This window comes from Rhagoletis pomonella, unplaced genomic scaffold (genome assembly GCF_013731165.1).
Source record: "Rhagoletis pomonella isolate Grant_MI unplaced genomic scaffold, Rhpom_1.0 Rhpom_scaffold_00001, whole genome shotgun sequence".
Taxonomy (NCBI): Eukaryota; Metazoa; Arthropoda; class Insecta; order Diptera; family Tephritidae; genus Rhagoletis; species Rhagoletis pomonella.
Genome location: NW_023458555.1, coordinates 49,115,422 through 49,123,742, shown reverse-complemented (window position 1 = coordinate 49,123,742; position 8,321 = coordinate 49,115,422). Strand labels below are relative to the sequence as shown.

General features: G+C 33.3%; 1 protein-coding gene across 12 annotated transcripts in view; it reads left to right on the top strand.

Annotated features, from left to right (window-relative positions):
• LOC118745751 (TLD domain-containing protein 2) overlaps positions 1–8,321 on the top strand; it is a 321,509-nt gene that overhangs the window by 222,957 nt on the left and 90,231 nt on the right. The gene's annotated exons all lie outside the window — the stretch shown is intronic.

Sequence of the window (8,321 nt, the reverse complement as noted above, 5' to 3'; positions counted from 1 at the left end):
ATCGCTTAGGCGGTTACAGCGCCAAATAAGAAGAAGAAGAGAACACTGCTTCGGTCTAATCAGATTTTTCTTATTTGAAATTGTTTTTGTTTTTTTCTTTGTTTGTTTTATCTACGCTCCCGTGTGTATGTCATGCAATGTTTCTCAATTAAATTATGCATAAAAACCTTTAAAAACATTCACTGTTTACGCACTTGTAAGTACAACGCAACCATTTATTATTTCTTCATAATTTATGTGACCCTGAAAATTCGAGAACTCTGCGTTGGCCGGTTAACAGAATATAAAAAAACGGTAAATGAATTTGTTTTCTTACACCGCAACGCCGTAGTTTAAACAACTTATCTAAGGTCTCCTTTGATTTTATTTTTTAGTTTTCTCAATTAACACTTTTCATCTCTTGTTGATTTATTCGAAAATGTAAATATAGAACTTTTTATTTGTTTTATTTTTTCTCTTCACCTCCATTACGCCAGAAAACCGCTGTATGCATTGCCACTTTTCCTTGCTTGCCTTTGCAATACTAAACTTGTCGTTGTTTTCGCGGTTTTTGCCACACAATCACTCACTTTACGCTCTTATTCACTTATTATCAACAATTTTCCATTAAAACTTGTACTGAACTTTATGGAAAATCAGTTTGCAATAATTAAAATTTACAGAACTCCTGACTCGTGTTGTGTTGTGCTATGCCAATGGACAGCAAAACGTCAATAGCTTATGTGTTGGAAGAAGAATGAACGGGTGAAAAGCAATAGGCAAGCGGCTGAATAAACGTGTGCAGCAATGAATGAATGTGTACGAATAAGTAGAGAAGGCGGAATGCTGGATGACAACTGGTTTGCGGTGTTGCCACGCTGCGAGTTGAATAATTAAGAAAGTTCATTGATATTTGATTTTGGGGTTTCAAAGTTGATAATAAATTTAAAATTTAAGCTAAAATTATTAAGGTGAAAAGTAAATTTTAGAATTTGTATATCTGTTTTACTGGAGAATCAAATGAAAAAAATGCAAGTGAGAAAACAATGTTGTAATAACTGAAGCACGAACTGGACTGTAGCCGGCGAACGGCACAATTTTTCATCCCGAATGCTCGCCGAAAAAAATAAAACACTTGCGTACAGAGGACGCGCACAACCAAGCGAATTAATATAAGGTGGTACCGGTTGAACAAAAACACAAAAACTACAATGACAAATTATACGCACAACGGCAGGGAAAATCGCCACAAATGTACAACAAGCAAATCATTTTGACATTTGGAAGTACCGAAGAGAAAATGTTGTTCTACGAACACCAGCTTGTACATATAAATTCGAATTGCGCACAATCAAGGCAAACGACGAATTTCGTTCGACGACTGTGTGCGACGATGTATTTATTTCTATCGCCGATGCCAGCGGCAATCACTAAAAAGGGCCCATATAACTATACTTTAAAAGTTCTCGTAATTTTTGTTTAAAAGTAAAATGATATACCTCATATTTTTCCTTCAGGGGTTAATTTTGTAAAATATAAAAGCATGTTCGCACCGACATCGAAAACTGATTTAAAACGCGTTTCGTTGATTGTGGATTCAAAGCAGTTCGCACCGGCTCTGTTGTCGTTGACATTTCTTAAATCCTTTGTTCGCATTTTTGCTACAAAAAAAACTTGTGCATCACTTAACAACCATTTCTTCCTTTTATTCCCTTTTTAATTTTCTAGAGAATTACCAATAAATCCGAAGTTAAAAATAATAAAATATGACGTACAAAAATTTTGCACAATTTCGCCTCACTAAGACCAAAACTGAATAAGATTTTCTACTGATGTGGCCGTCAAGGAAAAATTTTATGAAAAAGCAATGCCAAAATTTTCCCAACAAGCATTCCAGTAAATGTTTTTAAAAATAGCTTACAGTAAGTTTGCTATAATAAGCGTTTTGAATATTATGTTTATTAAAAGTGTTTTTAAATAAACCTTTAATAAGTGTTTAGAGCGAATGTTTATAAATCACTTAAACTTAAAAATGAATTGCAAATGCCAACGACATGAAGTAGTAAATATAACATTTTTTCAATTGTCAGTGACGTCTTTACGTTCTTTAAAATATGTTATTAAAAAAAAAATAAATATAAAACCAATGTGGTAAAAATTGGCGGAAATGTCGCGTTTAAAAAGTGAAAAAACAGTTTGAAGAAATTATAAATTTGTACAGTGAAGTCCGCGGAAGAACACATTGAACATAAAATGATGAGTTCTCCTTATCCTTTCTTACTTTAACATTCAATTAAAAATGTATTAAATTTTTTTCAGAAAAGTCCATCAATGAGAATGGCGGCGATGAAGCGGAATATATAGCTGCATCGATGTCGTTTTTCCAATTTGCCAATAACCGCATGTAATTAAAGGCTGCTGCACGCAACAAGATGTAATAATTAGCTTTTTTATGCTTAATGTTTGTATGTTATCGTGAATTTGAATGCTAAAATGTCTCTTCCCTATTTATATTTTCGCGACTGTAGATGAGTCCGCCGAAAATTCGCATTTCTTTTAGTTTCTAGATGGTAAGCAATATATGTATGAGTTTTTTAATGAAATATCTTTAAATAAAGGGTTATAAAGAGGTTTATAAAAAGCTTTATTTTGAAAACTTTTAGTAAGTTTATATTCATACGCTTATAAACAATTTTTTTAACCTTTATTGTAAGTTTACACTTTTACGATTATAAAAAGCTTTCTTTTCAGCATTTATTTTAAGTTTATATTTCTACGCTTATAACCAAGGTTCCTTTTCGATTATATTACGCTTACTTTCAAGCGTTTTACAAACAAAAAATCAACATTTTGTAAGCTTAATGTTTATAATACAAAACTTTCAAAAAGCTTTCTTTAAGTTTAATTTGCTTGTTGGGTTTCATTTCCTCAGCATAATCTAACAGAGTAATAGAAATAATGTAATTTGTCTACAATGCATATCGAATTTTTGCAAAAATGATCTTGAAACAACTTTTTAAATTCAATGAAAATCTTGATTTAACGCACAAATCATGGAGATAATCCAGTTCTACTTGAAGCCTATTCATATCATACAGATTTTTTCAGTGTTGAAAAAATTTTTAGGTCATCCGCATAGAGTAAAAATTTAGAGAATGAAAAACACATGCTGGAAACTTTAATAAACAAAAAAAAAGCAATGGCCCTAAAATACTCCCTTGAGAAACGCCAGAGGTAGCATTGAAAGGTTCAGAAGATATGCCGTCAATAGACACGCCGACTATTAGACAAACATGATTTTATCCAATTCAGAAAGACTAAATTAAACCCAAGATAAGCTAATTTACTAACTAATGTTGAGTGAGAAACTTTATCGAAAAATTGGAGGTTGGAAACTGTTGATCTATTACAAACAAAGCCATGTTGATTTGGAGCAAAATATAACTTGTGTTTGACAATATTTAAAAAAAAAATTTGCAAACTGTTGACAGTTTAGAAATCGGCCTGTAATTCCACACATTATTTTTTAAGCCATGTAAGCTGATGGTTTAAGTTTAGAAATGCAATTTAAAGCATAATGTGATGACAAGTTAACCCTCTGCTACTGACGTGACCGAAATTTCCCTATTTTACTGACGTGTAGTCTCTCAGACACCAATTTTGCAGATCAAAATATACATATGTATGTATATGTTAGATATTTATTAATAAATATTTTCGATTTAAACTGGAAATTTTATCAATATTTTAAATACTAATTAATGAAATAGGCATATAAATAAACTATATGTCGAAAATTAGTCGTTTTAAGTAATCAATGCTATTGAAGCTCAGACAAAATGTCCAACCTTCGGTGTTTGGCAGACTACCACATCAGTCACAGAGGGTTAAGAGATCCAAAATTGCCATTGTCATCGGAAAATTTTAACAAAACTTATGCGAAGCGATTAGCCATATAATTACGGCTACAAGAAAATTTATCCTCAAGAAATACTGCTGGAGGTATAGTTTACTAGAAATAGATTTTTTAGCATTTACACATTTTCAAAATTATGTTAGCATCGGCTTTATAATCGACTCCACGTCGAGAATGAAATTCCTATAACGAAATTTATCTAAACAGTTAAATTCTTTCAGATAATTCAAATATGGGTCAGAGAATAAAAGGCTCCCGGATGACTTAAAATTTTTAAGAAAGAAAGAAGTATTTTTAAAACTATTATAGCATTCCGATACATTATGGGAGGAGAGCAGCTCGTTCCAATTATTTTATAAGAAGTAAACAATTTAACTATGAAAAGTCACAAAGCCCTGTAACTACAAAATTTTTCCACGCAGAGAAAAAAGCACCTTATAAAATGGAACAAAACTAATAAGATATCTCTACGGTTTTATGTTAAGAAGATAATCCTCTTGCTTCCAGCGGGCAAACATTTTTAATAAAACCAAAAGGAAATCTTTTGGTTTTCATAAGGTTGTCTAATTAAATGCTAAAAATATAAATTAAAAAAGTCCTCGCCGACCTGTCCGCGATACAGGAATGGAAAAGTAGATACAATCGTACCTTTTTCCGACTTTTTCGAACCAAAAGGTACATTCGGTACACTGAGCTCAATTTAGGTACAATTAGACGATAGCCAAATAAATATCCATATTTAAGACTACGTTGCTTGCAAAAAAAAAATTTAAGAAAATTTTTGTAGGCAAGGAGAAATGGCAACTTATATATCATGTTGAACATGTCATTGTGGCAACAATATATCTTTGCAAAGTAGCCAAGTTCCTTTGCGAACAGTGAAAAACTCCTCACCTTTTGAGGGATTTCCAGCAAAGTGGCTACACTGCATGTGTATCAATTTCAATTGTGAATGAGTTGAAAGTGCGGAAGAATATAATTAAAGGTGAAAATATCTCTAATCTGAATGTACTCTGGCGGGAATTTATTCTTGCAAGGATGAATAAGTAAGTCAAATGTTGAGTAAAATTTTAGCTCAAGTTCGCCTGTCCACGAAGTACCACGTAAGGTTACGTATCAAAGGCCTGGTTTTCAAAATAGACCCAAATGCTTTATGTACGTAGTGCAATCTAGGCCATATAGAAAACATCGAGCTTCTGCTCTTCAAGTGCCCAATTTATTATTTCTTTAGGAGCTACTAACTACGACCACTTCTAAGGGCCGGTTGCTCAAAGCCGGGTTAACACTAATCCCCGGTTAAACACCATTATCGACGTTACCGACACCGTGTTATATGCATGGAATCGAAAACGTCGATATCATGTTAACCGATGATTAGTGTCAACCAGGCTTTGGGCAACCGGCCCTAAAATAGTTTGACCGACCAATTTACAGTCAGTATGCTGTACCTCTGCGCGATTCAGAGCCAACATAGTACATGAATAAATTGTGTCCACTAACGCCATTTTCTTAAATACTTTTTCATCACTCACTTTCAGGGCCGGTTACTCAATGTCTGGTTAACACTAATCTGCGGTTAAACATCGTTATCGACGTCTTCGACTCCATGCATACAACAGGGAGTCGGTAACGTCGATAACTATGTTTAACCGGAGATTAGTGTTAACCAGACATTGAGTAACCGGCCCTCAGTATATTTATACCTTTCATGAGCATGAAATGGTATTATAACTTTGGTCCGATGTTTGTAAGTACCCGAATAAGAAGAGATAGACCCATTAAAATGTATACTTAAATGATTAGAACGTCGAGCTGAGTCGATTTAGCCATGTCCGTCTGTCTGTCTGTCCATCTGTTTGTATGCAATTTAGTCTCTCAGTTTTCGAGATATCCGGATGAAATTTGGTAGGTGGATGTATTTTTATAATGCAATAATCATTTGTCGGAACCGGAAGAATCGGACCACTATAACATATAGCTCCCATACATAATTGATTGTTCAGATATGAGATTCTTTGTTATAACTTCTCCATTTATGCAGCTAGGAACATGAAATTTTGCACTGTTGTCACTCATTATCAAAAAAAATACCTTCAGTAAAAATGGCAAAGATCGGGTCCCTATAACCTACAGCCTCCATACAACTGATTGTTCAGATATGAGATATTTTGCATTAACTTCTCTATTTATGAAGTTAGGAACATGAAAATTCGCACCGTTTTCACTCATTATTAAGTAATGTAAGTATCCTGTACAGTGAAAATAACAAAGATCGGGTCACTATAACATATATCTCCCATACAACTGATTGTTCAGATATGAGATTCTTTGTTATAACTTCTCCATATATGCAGCTAGGAACATGAAATTTCGCACTATTTTCACTCATTATCAACAGAAAGTTTACAGTAAAATTAACAAAGATCGAGTCACTATAACCTATTTATTGCCTCCATACAACTGATTGTTCAGATATGGGGTTTTATTGTAAAACTCCTTCAAGAAGACAAATTTTCAACAAATTCAAGAATACATCACATAAAAGTAAGAAGAAAAGTTTTCAATAAATTCATCACATACAATTAAGAAGTAGTTTTTATGAAACACTATTACATATGTAGGTTTGTTAAACATTTCCAGTAAGCACAAGCAGCGAGAGCGTAAACACAAAAACAAGGTCCGTTCCACGGGATTTGAACCCACGACTAAAAATTCGGCAGTCGTACTCGCATCCGTTAGGCTACAACCTCTATTGAGAAGACACGGAAAAGATACAGTCTTCGATTCATTGTCTATTTTATTACAAATAAAATCAAGAAGAATTTATAGTACATAAAATTAAGAAGAAATCTCTATGGAGTTTTCTTCGTTTTTTCATCTGTTGTACCCCTTAGCACAGAAACTTTTCATAAAGACAATCTTCTTGCTTTTATGCGTAATATTTTTCTCTGTGCACCACAAGGCGAATTCCTAAAAGGCTGCTAGAACAGCTGCTTTAATTCGCCTCGGTACACTTACGTCTAATCTCTTTATGAGTGAGTGTGAAAGTAAGAGTGTTGGAATCAGTGTTGCCGGTTTAGTCCTTTGGTGGCTAGATTTAGCTACTACATACTTTTTTTGGCCTTTGGAGAATCTATTCACACTTGGCATCATGGTACAATAATTACAGGCACTGTCTTCCCTGAGAGCGCATATTCCGATCTGCCTTATTTAAGAAATATCATTGTTGCCCACACTAAAAGGTTTACTACTAGGGAAAAGGAATATTTCCATACCCCATATACCATATATGTACATTATACTGCATCACTCCCCATACAAAAAAAAATCGGTACTATTTTTTCATTGGAATTATAAAATCTATTATATTTTAAGACGTCCACCAAAATATTTCGGGAAAATATTAAGATTTAAGTGAGCTGGCCCGATTTGAAAATACTTCCAAAAATGGAGTTTTTTATGAATAAAAATAGTTTCTTAAAGATTTTTTTTGAAAAAATCCCCTCAAATGACAAAACGGTTTAAGCTTAAAATATTTGCATAAAAATATTAAAAAAAATCTAAAAAGAAAAATTTTGAACGGAATCGTAATGATGAGATTTTTAACTCTTTTCAAAGATTGGTATAGGAAAAACGTGAATAACTGCACCTAAACTCTTCCGATTTAGACTTAAGAGGTGTCATTGGAAAGGTATTTTCTCACTCTTATATTTCCTTGCTAATAAACTCATTCAAAGGATGGGAGAGAAAGGTAGGATGAACGAACGTCATTCAAAGTTGAATTAAGATGTGTTGGTAATCGAAAAAACGAGATGGGACACGAATGGCGTTTTTTTGTCCAGAAATAAAAACAGTGTGAAAATACCTTTCTACTGAGATCCCATAGTTCTAAATCAGAACATTTTAGGCCCAGTTATTCAGGTTTTTCGTAAACCTATCTTTGGAAAAAGTAAAAAACAGCATCAAAAATCTCATTCTTACGATTCCGTTGAAAAGATTTTCAAATATTTTTATGCAGATTTTTAAGCTTAATCTTATTTGTCATCTGAGGGGACTTTTTTCAAAAAGTTATTTAAGAAACTACAGCGTGGCGACGAATAACTGTTACCCAGGTTTTTTTGAGAAATAGAAGAGTCCTTTATAGATTTTGCGAAAAAAGTATGTTATTGATAATTTTCCACAGATTTTACTTTAGTTGTATTAATTAGTTTTTAAATTTTAATCCTTATTTACATTTGCCAGCAGTGTAAACTTTGAGAGAAAAGTTCATTTGGCACGCAGGTCCTCGTCAGTTAATTTGTTCCATATCTTCTGTAACCATAGGCTAATTTTTTCCATTTTGAGTCCCTTATACTCCCCCTTCTGTCCAAAATAAGGCGTCATACTCAAAAATCTAATAGACTCGGGACTGGTGACTAGGACGGCC